This window comes from Bos mutus, chromosome 19 (genome assembly GCF_027580195.1).
Source record: "Bos mutus isolate GX-2022 chromosome 19, NWIPB_WYAK_1.1, whole genome shotgun sequence".
NCBI classification, from domain to species: domain Eukaryota; kingdom Metazoa; phylum Chordata; class Mammalia; order Artiodactyla; family Bovidae; genus Bos; species Bos mutus.
Window position 1 is genome coordinate 19,847,704 of NC_091635.1, and position 12,803 is coordinate 19,860,506.

The 12,803-nt window shown below is 44.0% G+C and overlaps 1 long non-coding RNA gene across 2 annotated transcripts; it reads right to left on the reverse strand.

Moving 5' to 3' along the window:
* Window positions 1–5,614: 5,614 nt before the first annotated feature.
* Window positions 5,615–12,742, reverse strand: LOC138992011 (uncharacterized). Of its 2 annotated transcripts, none has more exons than XR_011467824.1 (3): window positions 12,614–12,742; window positions 11,087–11,320; window positions 5,615–5,947 (listed from the first exon to the last, which is right to left on the reverse strand). It is a non-coding gene; the product is annotated as an uncharacterized lncRNA (long non-coding RNA). The 2 variants fall into 2 exon arrangements; XR_011467823.1 differs by having other exon boundaries at window positions 12,463–12,709.
* Between the last annotated feature and the right edge of the window lie 61 nt (window positions 12,743–12,803).

Below are 12,803 nucleotides of genomic sequence, written 5' to 3' on the forward strand. Positions count from 1 at the left end.
TGACAATGCTAAGATGGGGACAGTAAATATGAGAGTTGGAGGAGAGCAAAGGTGATAAAAACCATAGATGAATGTAAAACGGGAGCAAAGGCAAAGGTGGGAAAGTTCAGCCTGAAGAAATCCAGACAGACGTCAAGGAGGACCTGCTCTGATTTCTTACCACCCACCCTGGGTGTGTTCAGACTTCTGGGCTCTCTCCCCAGCATGACATCTCAGTCCCGGCATCTCAAAGCTGGACAGACCACATCCTAAGAAAACATGCACCAGGGACGCTTCCTAGGTCAGGCAGGAGAGTCTCAGGATGTAGGTTGTTGTTCATTGTTCAGTCGCTAAGTGGTGTCTGATCACGGCAGAATGTGCCTTAGGTCTGCAGCCCCGACCACGAACAGGCAAACAGGGCTTCCACTGACCCTGAGGGTATGTGCTCCCCTCCTGTTCTGGCTTCCTGTGTGTGCCTTCTGGATCAGTGTCAGGTTTGAAACTTGATCCTCCCAGGGACCCATCCTGACACCCATAGAACCTATCTTTTTGTTCCCTTCAACTGAGCATAGGGGCTTCTGAAGTTTCGTCTTTGAAATACAGTGTGGCTTCCTCTCAGGGACCAGGGAAAGGGTGTGTTCATTCTGCTCCCATAAACTAGAAACCCATGTGGACCCACAGGGCCAGGAACATCAGACCAGGCCCAGGCACAGAACACATGCCCTCCAGGGTTGCACGAGAGTGGTGGGGATTAGTGATGTGAGCCGTGGAGACTTTAGTTCCGCAACCACTGTTCATTCCAAAAAGTGAATGCATATGTTCCATAGAAAGTATATAAAAAGATCATAGAAGCTGGGTAGGACTGAAGGTCATCCACCCAACAAGGCTTGTTTGCTTCTGCCAAGCTGTTCTATTTGCTTTTCTAACTCATTCAAAACCAGTTACTCATTATTTAAAGGCATGAGGAAGGATCACAATATATTTTCTTAAAGGTTATATAAAATGTATTGTACACTAGGAGACTATGTCAAAAGCATAGCTTTAGTATATGTGGGCCACTGCAGGAAACACGGGTTCCATCCCTGGGTCACGAAGATGCCCTGGAGGAGGAAATGGCAACCCACTCCAGTGTTCTTGCCTAGAAAATCCCACAGACAGAGGAGACTGTGGGCTACTGTCCCAGAGTTGCAAAGAGTCAGACACGACTGAATGACTGAGCAAGCACACCACATCGACATGTAGAAAGCAGGAATGAAGTTATTCCAGGTACTTCATCCAGATGCATGAAGTTTTTCCAGGTAGTTGTGCTTTCTACCTGGAATGTGCTTTCCCAAATTACCCAACTTTTAAAATAACAACTCATACCATACATTATCATAAAATAGTATTAATAACTTTAAAAAATAAACCTTTTTGTCGACACGTCCCCTGTGGCAGCTCAGGGGTCATCTTCCAAGGACAGATGTCCAAGACTCAGGAATCAGAAGACAAGTCTGCACTCAACTCAGCCACTGGTTCATTAACCACGTTTGCATGTCATTTGTCATCCAATCCTTTAGTTTCTTCACCTGAAAAACAAGAGTAGGACTTGCTTTGTCTAACTCTCAGGGTTATTGTAAGATTCTAAATTTTAAATCAAGATAGCGTAACAGGTAACACAACATTGTAAATCAACTACATTTCAATAAAATAAAATTTAATAAGAAACAAGATAATGTAGTAGAAAACTGGATAATGATTAGACAACCTTCAAAGGACACTCCCCCTCTTTCTCCTGACTGCCCTGTCTGCCACTACTTTCCCTTCTGCTCTTCTTGCTCCTCTCCCTCTCCCTGGCTGTAAAGACAAGAAATTCTTTGAAGTTCAAGCCAAGATCACTTTCTCTCCCAGCTGATGCTCTGCCCTCAATGAGTACATCCCTTCCTTAACCTTCAGTTACCAAGTGGACAAGTTGACGTCTCCAGCTCAGACCTTCGGATCTGTATCTCCAACTACATTCTAAATATAAAAACTTGGGACGTCCCTGGTGGTCCAGTGGTTACAACTTACACTCCATTGCAATGGCCACAGGTTCAATCCCTGATCAGGGAACTAAGACCCTGCATGCTGCACACTGAGGCCAAAAAAAAAAAAATCACTCTAAAACCAGCACAAGATTAGATATAACAGACTCCAAAATTAGACCCTGGGATGCATGCATTTCATTACAATGGAAAGGAAGGAATTAAGTAATAAAGGTTGTTAGTTCAACTGGCTAGCTGTTTGACAAAATATTAAGATTTATCTCTAACTCACCCCTTACTCTAAAAGGTCTTGTAGGTCTTCATAGAACTGTTCAACTTCAGCTTCTTCAGCATTACTAGGCAGGGTATAGACTTGGATTACTGTGATATTGAATGGTTTACCTTGGAAACGAACAGAGATCATTCTGTCATTTTTGAGACTGTATCCAAGTACTGCATTTCAGACTCTTTTGTTGACTAAGATGGCTACTCTATTTCTTCTAAGGGATTCCTGCCCACAGTAGTAGATATAATGGTCATCTGAGTTAAATTCACCCATTTCAGTCCATCTTAGTTGGCTGATTCCTGGAATGTTGACACTCACTCTTGCCATCTCCTATTGGGCCACTTCCAATTTGCCTTGATTCATGGACCTAACATTCCAGGTTCCTATGCAATATTCCTCATTATAGTATCGAACCTTCCTTTGTCACCAGTCCCATCCACAACTGGGTGTTGTTTTCTCTTTGGCTGCATCCCTTCATTCTTTCTGGAGTTATTTCTCCACTCATCTCCAGTAGCATATTGGGCACCTACCGACCTGGGGAGTTCCTCTTTCAGTGTCCTATCTTTTTGCCTTTTCATATTGTTCATGGGGTTCTCAAGGCAAGAATACTGAAGTGGTTTGCCATTCCCTTCTCCAGTGGACCACATTCTGTCAGACCTCACCATGACCCATCCATCTTGGGTGGCCCCACACGGCATGGCTTAGTTTCATTGAGTTAGACAAGGCTGTGGTCCATGTGATCAGATTGGCTAGTTTTCTGTGATTCTGGAACAACAGACTGGTTCCAAATAGGAAAAGCAGTTTGTCAAGGCTGTATATTGTCATCCTCCTTATTTAACTTATATACAGAATACATCATGAGAAACACTGGGCTGGAAGAAGCACAAGCCGCAATAAACATTGCCGGGAGAAATATCAATAACCTCAGATACGCAGATGACACCACCCTTACGGCAGAAAGTGAAGAAGAACTAAAGAGCCCCTTGATGAAAGTGAAAGAGTGAAAAAGTTGGCTTAAAGCTCAGTTCAGTTTAGTTCAGTCACTCAGTCGTGTCCGACTCTTTGAGACCCCATGAACCACAGCACGCCAGGGCTCCCTATCCATCACCAACTCCTGGAGTCCACCCAAACTCATGTCCATTGAGTCGATGATGCCATCCAACCGTCTCATCCTCTGTCATCCCCTTCTCCTCCTGCCCTCAATCTTTCCCAACATCAGGGTCTTTTCAAATGAGTCAGCTTTTCACATCAGGTGGCCAAAGTATTGGAGTATCAGCTTCAACATCAGCCCTTCCAATCAACACCCAGGACTGATTTCCTTTAGGATGTACTGGTTGGATCTCCTTGCAGTCCAAGGGACTCTCAAGAGTCTTCTCCAACACCACAGTTCAAAAGCATCAATTCTTCTGCACTCAGCTTTCTTTATAATCCAACTCTCACATCCATACATGACCACTGGAAAAACCATAGCCTTGACTAGACAGACCTTTCTTGACAAAGTAATGTCCCTGCTTTTTAATATGCTGTCTAGGTTGGTCATAACTTTCCTTCCAAGGAGTAAGTGTCTTTTAATTTCATGGCTGCAATCACCATCTGCAGTGATTTTTCAGGCTTAAAAAAATAAAGTCAGCCACTGTTTCCACTGTTTCCCCATCTATTTGCTATGAAGTGATGGGACCAGATGCCATGATCTTCGTTTTCTGAATGTTGAGCTTTAAGCTAACTTTTTCACTCTCTTCTTTCACTTTCATCAAGAGGCTCTTTAGTTCTTCTTCACTTTCTGCCGTAAGGGTGGTATCATCTGCGTATCTGAGGTTATTGAGATTTCTCCTGGCAATCTTGATTCCAGCTTGTGTTTCTTCCAGTCCAGCGTTTCTCATGATGTACTCTGCATATAAGTTAAATAAGCAGGGTGACAATATACAGCCTTGACGTACTCCTTTTCCTGTTTGGAACCAGTCGGTTGTTCCATGTACAGTTCTAACTGTTACTTCCTGACCTGCATACAGATTTCTCAAGAGGCAGGTCAGGTGGTCTGGTATTCCCATCTCCTTCAGAACTTTCCACAGTTTATTGTGGTCCAGTCAAAGGCTTTGGCATAGTCAATAAAGCAGAAATAGATGGTTTTCTGGAACTATCTTGCTTTTTCTATGATCCAGCAAATGTGAGCAATTGGATCTCTGGTTCCTCTGCCTTTCCTAAAACCAGCTTGAACATCAGGAAGTTCATGGTTCACATATTGCTGAAGCCTAGCTTGGAGAATTTTGAGCATTACTTTACTAGCATGTGAGATGAGTGCAATTGTGCGGTAGTTTGAGCATTCTTTGGCATTGCCTTTCTTTGGGATTGGAATGAAAACTGACCTTTTCCAGTCCTGTGGCCACTGCTGAGTTTTCCAAATTTGCTGACATATTGAGTGCAGCACTTTCCCAGCATCATCTTTTAGGATTTGAAAGAGCTCAACTGGAATTCCATCACCTCCACTAGCTTTGTTGGTAGTGATACTTTCTAAGGCCCACTTGACTTCACATTCCAGGATGTCTGGCTCTAGGTGAGTGATCACACCATCATGATTATCTGGGTCATGAAGATCTTTTTTGTATAGTTCTTCTGTGTATTCTTGCCACCTCTTCTTAATATCTTCTGCTTCTGTTAGGTCCATACCATTTCTTAAAGCTCAACATTCAGAAAACTAAGATCATGGCATCCGGTCCCATCAGTTCATGGCAAATATGGCATTCAGATGGGGAAACAGTAGAAACAGTGGCTGACTTTATTCTGGGGAGGCTCCAAAATCACTCCAGATGGTGACTGCAGCCATGAAATTAAAAGACGCTTACTACTTGGAAGGAAAGTTATGACCATCTAGATAGCATATTCAAAAGCAGAGACATCATTTTGTCAACAAAGGTCCATCTAGTCAAGGTTATGGTTTTTCCAGCAGTCACGTATGGATGTGAGAGTTGGATTACAAAGAAAGCTGAGAGCAGAAGAATTGATGCTTTTGGACTGTGGTGTTGGAGAAGACTCTTGAGAGTCCCTTGGACTGCAAGGAGATCCAACCAGTCCGTCGTGGAGATCAGTCCTGGGTGTTCATTGGAAGGACTGATGTTGAAGCTGAAACTCCAGTACTCTGGCCACCTGATGTGAAGAGCTGACTCATTTGAAAAAATCCTGATGTTGTGAAAGATTGAGGGAAGGAGGAGAAGGGGATGACAGAGGATGAGACGGTTGGATGGCATCATCGACTCAATGGACATGAGTTTGGGTAAACTCCGGGAGTTGGTGATGGACAGGGAGGCCTGGCATGCTGCAGTTCATGGGGTCTCAAAGAGTTGGACATGACTGAGCGACTGAACTGAACTGATCACCCCTTACTCAAAATCAAAATTCAGACAAAGCAATAATAAGCAAAACATATAAAGAGCTACTTTAAATTGATTTTTCTAAATTGAATATAAAATTGGGAAATGTACTGATAAACATTAGAAAATATTTTAAGATATGAAAAAAACATCCAACTTCATTAAGAATAATACAATAAAATATGAATTAAAGATAATAAAATATTGAGGACTTCCGTGGCAGTCCAGTGGTTAAGATTCTGCACTTCCAATGCAGCAGGCTCGGGTTCCATTCCAGGTCATGGAACTAAGAGGCCACATGTCACACAGCACAGCTAAAAAGTAAAAAAAAAAAAAAGACAGTATTCAATATACATATTAGATACTAATGGATACCAATATAGGTGAGAATATGGGGAAATGGATCCTCTCCTGCACTTTGGAGCACAAATCAGTGCTTCTGAGTCATCAAGATTCCACCTTTCATGTACTCTGACTCATCACATTTCTGGAAACCTATCCTGTAGCAATAGCAGTATGATCACAGGATTGCTTGCATTTGGAAAAAAGGAAAAAAAAAAAACTGGTAAGAACTCAAGTGCCCATCAATAAGAATATATATAAATAAAGTATAGTATTTATAATATAATTTTTATATATTATATTAATCATATATGTATATATCATAATTAATATAGAAATCATATATTTATATATCATAATTAACATATCAATCATATATTTGTATATCATAATTAATATATTAATCATATAGTTATATATCACAGTTAATATATTATATATACATACAATATTATATATATAATATATATAAATAAATTATAGTACATCAGACACTATGCATCCATTTAAAGCACAAGGTAGCTCAAGAGGACTTGTAAAGTTATCCAGAGTATAATGTTGAGGAAAAAAAGTGAGTTGTAAAACAAAGAAACAGTATAATACTGGTGACATGTGTGTGTACACACACATGTATACATACACATACACACGTACACGAGGAAAGATTTTGAATAGATACACAGATTCAAACTCAATTCTTTTTTATTTTTGGCTGTGCTATTTTATTTTTATCTTCGTTGCTGTGCACAGGCTTTCTCTAGTTGTGGTGAGCAAGGGCTAGTCTCTAATTGTGGTGTGCGGGCTTCTCAGTGCAGTGACTTCTCTTGTTGCAGAGCATGGGTTAGTTGCCCTGCGGCTGAGATCTTCCCAGACCAGGGATAGAACCTGTGTCCCCCCCACGCTGGCAGCTGGATTCTTAACCACTGGACACCAGGGAAGTCCCAAACTCATTTCTTTAAGTGTAAGACTTGCAGGCGAACAGAGGAACCCTTATATTGTACTTTAAGATCCCCTGGAGGCGGGCATGGCAACACACTCCAGTATTCTTGCCTGGAGAACTCCGGGGACAGAGAAGCCTGGTGGGCTATACAGTCCGTGGGGTTGCAAAGAGTCAGACACAACTGAGCCACAGGAGAATGCACCTGGGGCTGGCGAGCACCTGTGATCTAACATCTTAGCAGCAGGCATGACTCCCACCTGGTGGTCATGTGCTGCCATGGCATGTCACCAACCTGAGGTTTCTCAGCCTTGCACTCTTGCCATTGTGGGGGGGTGGGGGGCTGTTTTGTGCACACTATGGGAGGCTCAGCAGCACCCATGGAAACCAGCACCTTCTGGAAACCAGTGACACTCTCTCCCCAAGTGGTGACAGCGAAAATGTCTCCAGACACTGGCAATTGTCCCCTCTGGGGGCAAAACCACTCTTGGCTGAGAACCTAAGTCTCGTGAATGCAAAGTAAATAACTAAACTGTGTTTGTTCATTCACTCATGAACAGCTCACATTAGGCAAAGGCTTTTGTTCCTAATGTCAGCTGGAAGGAGTGACCTCTTGGCCAGGGTCACTCACACACAGAATGCTTCTCACAGCTTTGCAGGATTCTGAGCTTTAAATTCGGGAACAAGAAAATCCATTCTTATCCAGTGACTCCCCACCTGCCTCAGGCAGAAATAACAAGCATGGTGACTCCTGGCACACACACACCCTACACTCGGCTCAGACCTCCAGTGGGAACTCACAGCAGACCACGCTGAGGCCTCATTACGGCACTTCAGCCAGCGACTGCCACATCACCCAGACAGAAAGCTGCTTTACCCCTTGGACTTGAGTCTCCTCTCCCCCACCTAGAGCTGAAGTCAGGGTGAAGTGGCACTGACAAGGGGGATCCTACTTGAGAACCTTCTTTGTCCCCCACAAACCTGAGACTCCACTAACCCACAGAGAGAAACCAGGCTCCAGGTGGCACTAACAGAGGTCCAGGAAGTACACTCTGTCCCAGACGGTCCTGGGAGTCCCCACTGCCCCCGCCCCGAACACACACACACAAAAACACCCCTAGAGACACCAGATGGTTGGGTGCTACTGGTACTGGCAGGGAGGGGCCACCACACAAAGCACTCTCCCCAGTAAGTTCTTCTTCCTCATGGGCAGACGATCCCCTACCCATCCAGTTGCATTCCCTTTCCACCCACTCAGGCAGCATCGGCAGGGATCAATAGAGCTCCAGCAGCACCAGATCAACCAAGCTGACCAAAATAGTACCACAAAGGCTCTGAAGATTAAATTGCCATTGAAACCATGGCCCACAAAACTACACCAAGACCCACTATAAACAGGGTGACGATGCCCTAAAACAGAAGATTTAAATAGCACCCTCACTTACGTGAAAGTAACATGTAAAACCCTGGATTGAAAGCTTTATCTTTTACAATTTAAAAAGATCCTTTTCTTTTTGTTGTCAGTGCTACTGACAAGTCAGATTTTACTCAGTCAATTATTCATTGAGGGACCACAAAATGCCAGGAACTGGGTTTAATTTTTTTTAATTTAATTTTGGCTGTGCTGGGTTTTCATTGTTGCCCACAGGCTTTTCTCTAGTTGTGATGAGAGGAAGCCACTCTGTAGTTGCGGTGTGTGGGCACCTCATTGGAGTGGCTTCTATTGTGCAGCACGGGCTCCAGAGCACAGGCTTCGGTAGCTGTAGCACCTGTCCCGAAGGCAATGTGGAATCTTCCCAGACCAGGGATCAAACCACTGTCCCCTACATCAGCAGATGGAGTCTTAACCACTGGACCATCAGAGAAGTCCCAGGCACTGCTTTTGACACTGGGGTTTTAGCACTCATTGAACAAAACAAATCATTCTTTTTTTTTGTCTTGTAAGTGATCCATGTTTAGTCTCTGGAGGTTGTCAGAAGTTCTTCTTTGTTATTTATTGTTGGAGGAAGTCAACAAGAGGATGTGACCATTGGTTGACCCAAGAGCTGTTGTTTAGTTGCTGGTGCTGCTGCTGCTGCTGCTAAGTCACTTCAGTCGTGTCCGACTCTGTGCAACCCCATAGACGGCAGCCCACCAAGCTTCGCCGTCCCTGGAACCCTCCAGGCAAGAACACTGCAACTCCTACAGCTCAACTCCAGAAAAATAAGCGACCCAATCAAAAAACGGGCCAAAGAACTAAATAGACATTTCTCCAAAGAAGACATACAGATGGCTAACAAACACATGAAAAGATGCTCAACATCACTCATTATCAGAGAAATGCAAATCAAAACCACTATGAGGTACCATTTCACACCAGTCAGAATGGCTGCGATCCAAAAGTCTACAAATAATAAATGCTGGAGAGGGTGTGGAGAAAAGGGAACCCTCTTACACTGTTGGTGGGAATGCAAACTAGTACAGCCACTATGGAGAACAGTGTGAGATTCCTTTAAAAACTGGAAATAGAATGCCTTATGATCCAGCAATCCCACTGCTGGGCATACACACTGAGGAAACCAGAAGGGAAAGAGACATGTGTACCCCAATGTTCATTGCAGCACTGTTTATAATAGCCAGGACATGGAAGCAACCTAGATGTCCATCAGCAGATGAATGGATAAGAAAGCTGTGGTACATCTACACAATGGAGTATTACTCAGCCATTAAAAAGAATACATTTGAATCAGTTCTAATGAGGTGGATGAAACTGGAGCCTATTATACAGAGTGAAGTAAGCCAGAAGGAAAAAACATAAATACAGTATACTAACGCATATATATGGAATTTAGAAAGATGGTAACAATAATAACCCTGTGTATGAGACAGCAAAAGAGACACTGATGTACAGAACAGTCTTATGGACTCTGTGGGAGAGGGAGAGGGTGGGAAGATTTGGGAGAATGACATTGAAACATGTAAAATATCATGTAAGAAATGAGTTGCCAGTCCAGGTTCGATGCACAATACTGGATGCTTGGGGCTAGTGCACTGGGATGACCCAGAGGGATGGTATGGGGAGGGGAGGAGGAGGAGGGGTTCAGGATGGGGAACACATGTATACCTGTGGCGGATTCATTTTGATATTTGGCAAAACTAATACAATTATGTAAAGTTTAAAAATAAAATAAAATTAAAAAAAAAAAAACACTGGAGTGGGTTGCCATTTCCTTCTCCAATGAATGAAAGTGAAAAGTGAAAGTAAAGTCCTGGAGTGGGTTGCCATTGCCTTCTCCATTTAGTTGCTAGTTGTATCCAACTCTCAGCCACCCCATGGACTGTAGCCTGTCAGGCTCCTCTGTCAATGGGATTTCCCAAGCAAGAATACTGGAATGGGTTGCCAGTTCCTTCTCCAAGGGATCTTCTCCACTCAGGAATTGAATTTGTGTGTCTTGCATCTCCTGTACTAGTAGGTGGGTTCTTTACTAGCTGAGCCATCAGGGAAGTCAGAGGAATTTGAGTTATTTTCAAAGAGAATCCATGGTGTTAAAATATGGTCAAGACCATTCCCCGTTTATCACCCTCTTCCTACCAGGTGATCTTATATAATAATAAATCTATTTTCACCTGTTTTGCAGTAATCATCTGGCTGACTGCATGTATGTTCCTGCATGCGTGTACGTATTTGGGTGTTCATGTGGATCAGGGTGGGACAAAGGTGAATAAAACCCTTGGAGGTGGAGCTGCTTGTATCTGTTAGTATCCACTCCTCTCCCAGCCCAGCTGTAAGGTTACCCTGTGCTATGGTGAGTGGACAAAGATTTCCCCAGAGTGATGTCAGAGAGAGTATAAAGGAGCACACAAGACATCAGAAAGCACCCCCACTCCCAGAGCACATCCCTGAGTCCCCTCGTGGCATCTGGAGCTTTTCATCACTGCTACCATTCCATCCCCATCTAGACACGCGCGCACACACACCCTAGGGCAGACTGTAGCCATCTGTCTCCCAGAGGGTCTCCAATCCATTTTTCATTCATTTCTTAATTCAACAACCTCCATACTTCCAGAGGCACCCAGGTTGGGTTTGGGACAAGGACGTAGCCATTTACATTAGGATGCTGTTAGTTACCGCTTTCTATCTAACAATATTACTACATACTTAGTGGCTGAAAATGGCACACATTTGTTATCTCACAGTATCTGTGGGTGAAGGTCCAGGCACAGCTTAGCTGGGTCCTTGCAGTGGGCTGTCAAGGTGTCAGCCAAGACTGGTTTCTCATGTGAAGACTCTACTAGGGTTGATCCACTTCCAAGCATCTGGGGGTTGTTGGCAGGGGTTAGTCCTCATCTGTCTTTCTGGGCTGACAGTTTCTTGTCTTGCAGATTTCCCATCACACTTGTTTCACCAATGCCAGCAAGGAGGATTCTCCTAGTAAAACAAGCATTGGAATCGTGTCACCTTTGCTGCATTTTATAGGTTAAAAGTAAGTCACAAGTCCTACTCACACTCAAGGTAGTGGAGCAGATAACACATAGGTGTGAATACCACGAGGCTCAGATCATGGGAACCACTTTGGAAAATGGGAACTGGATAAGGAGTACCTTCTTCTTCTTTTTGCCGTGTCTTGTGGATTGCAGGATCTTACTCACCCTACCAGGGACTAAATCTGCGCTCACTGCAATGGAAGTGAGGAGTCTTAACCACTGGACTGTCAGGGAAATCCCAGGGGGTGCCTGATGGTAGGAACTAAAAATCTTTTCCCCAAAAGTTTTTGAAAACCAATGAAGGGTTTTAAGCAGGAAGGTAACATTTTATTCTTAACTTTAGAATGATCACTGGCCAGAACGTGTGGCTAACAGACTGGTGGGAAAGCAAAACTTGACTTACAGAAATCAGCTAGGAGGCTGGTACCTTAACACCAGAGAAACGTCGGTGTCTAGAACTAAGGTAATGGGGCTTCCCTGGTGGCTTAGACATTAAATAAACCGCCTGCAATGCAGGAGACCCAGCTTCGATCCCTGGCTCAGGAAGATCCCCTGGAGAAGGGAATGAATACCCACTCCACTATTACACTAAGGTAATACTGAAGGGAAAAGAGAAACATGAACAAACTGGAGAATGATTTAAAGAATACAGTGAATAGGACTTGGTGATGAATAAACAGTAAGAGTTGAGGATATTCAGGTTCTGGCTTTTGCAAATTATTTGTGAGCAGTGATATTATTCACTGAGAAGAGGGACAGGGTAGACAAAAATTAGTTTGAAGTGGGTAGGTTTGTCCAATAACAGAAAGTGAAAGTTGCTCAGTTGCATCCAACCTAGGCCAGAACACTAGAGTGGGTAGCCTTTCCCTTCTCCAGGAGATCATCCCAAACCAGGGATGGAATCCAGGTCTCCCGCATGGCAGGCAGACTCTACCAACTGAGCTATCAGGGAAGCCCATTAACAGAGACTAACTGTGCTCCCTTGAGGGAACACCTCCTTTGATAAATTTAATTTTTATGCTTGCAGAGAACCTGTTGCTCAAATCTGTTGAGCCAGTTGAAACTGGTTGAATCTTTTCAACTCACCCATTTCACATGTGTGAATTTTCAGTATTACAAGTAGTCTACGAACGCATGCACATCGGTCTGCAAATACACCTTTCACACTGACGGCAAAGGATGAGTTCGGGAGAAAGGAGACGAATGTGGGGAAAGCCAAGTACTCTGAACATCTTACTCTGGAGTGTCTTAGGTGGGACGCCTCAGCAGCGCCACGTGCAGACAGAGTGCGGGACTTGCAATATTTCGGTTCTGCCGTTTGCTCTCTTGCGTGTCCGCGGGATCCCGCACGAGCTAAGCGCCCGCTACTCTCGCGAGAGGGAGGCAGCCCTCGGCTCCTAGGATTCCCCCAACCGCGCCAGGCGCGA